The sequence below is a fragment of the Arachis ipaensis genome, chromosome B01 (assembly GCF_000816755.2).
Source record: "Arachis ipaensis cultivar K30076 chromosome B01, Araip1.1, whole genome shotgun sequence".
NCBI lineage: Eukaryota > Viridiplantae > Streptophyta > Magnoliopsida > Fabales > Fabaceae > Arachis > Arachis ipaensis.
Window position 1 is genome coordinate 111,182,709 of NC_029785.2, and position 1,615 is coordinate 111,184,323.

Here is a 1,615-nt window from a genome sequence, read left to right on the forward strand (position 1 = left end):
TCTTCTTTTGCTTTGGACCTTGACTTTAACCGCTCAGTCTCAAGTTTTCACTTGACACCTACACGCCACAAGCACATGGTTAGGGACAGCTTGGTTTAGCCGCTTAAGCCAGGATTGTATTCCTTTAGGCCCTCCTATCCACTGATGCTCAAAGCCTTGGGATCCTTTTTATTTACCCTTGCCTTTTAGTTTTAAGGGTTATTGGCTTTTTGCTCTTGCCTCTTGGTTTTAAGAGCTTTTGGCTTTTTCTGCTTGCTTTTTCTTTCTATTTATTTATTTTTCACTTATATTTTTTTTTTCTTCTTTTTTTTTTCTGTAAGCTTTGTTCTTTGCTACTTTTTCTTGCTTCAAGAATCATTTTTATAATTTTTCAGATTATCATATAACATGTCTCCTTGTCATCATTCTTTCAAGAGCCAACATATTTAACATTCTTAAACAACAACTTCAAAAGACATATGCACTGTTCAAGCATTCATTCAGAAAACAAGAAGCATTGTCACCACATCAATATAATTAAACTAAGTTCAAGGATAAATTCGAAACTCATGTACTTCTTGTTCTTTTGAATTAAAATATTTTTCATTTAAGAGAGGTGATGGATTCATAGGACATTCATAACTTTAAGACAAAGTTACTAACTACTAATGATCATGTAATGAAGACACAAACACAGATAAGCACTTAACATAGAAAACGAAAAACAGAAGAAATAAGAACAAGGAATGAATCCACCTTAGTGATGGTGGTGTTTCCTTCTTGAGGAACCAATGATGTCCTTGAGCTCTTCTATGTCTCTTCCTTGTCTTTGTTGCTCCTTCCTCATTGCTTTTTGATCTTCTCTAATTTCATGAAGGATGATGGAGTGCTCTTGATGTTCCATCCTTAGTTGTCCCATGTTGGAACTTAATTCTCCTAGGGAGGAGTTAATTTGCTCCCAATAGTTTTGTGGAGGAAAATGCATATGAGGCATCTCCGGGATCTCATGGTGATGAGCTTCCTGCGCCTCTTGAGCTCCATGACTGGGCTCTCTTGCTTGCTCCATCTTTTTCTTAGTGCTGGGCTTCTCTTCCTCAATGTGAATGTCTCCTTCTATGGAAGCTCCAACTGAGTAACATAGATGGCAGATAAGATGAGGAAAAGCTAGCCTTGCCCCAGGAGAGGGCTTTTCGGCTATTTTGTAGAGTTCAAGGGAGATGACTTCATGAACCTCTACTTCTTCTCCAATCATGATGCTATGGATCATGATGGCCCGATCCACAGTAACTTCAGATCGGTTGCTAGTGGGAATGATGGAGTGTTGGATGAACTCCAACCATCCTCTAGCCACAGGCTTGAGGTCTAATCTTCTTAGTTGAACCGGCTTGCCTTTGGAGTCAATCTTCCATTGAGCTCCTTCCACACATATGTCCATGAGAACTTGGTCCAACCTTTGATTGAAGTTGACCCTACTAGTGTAGGGGCGTTCATCTCCTTGCAACATAGGCAAGTTAAACGCCAACCGGAAGCAATTGTCTTCTCTTTCCTCTTTCTTGAGGATTCTCCGGTCTTAGGTGCCATCAATGGTAATGGAAAAACAAAAAGCTTATGCTTTTACCATACCAAACTTAGAATT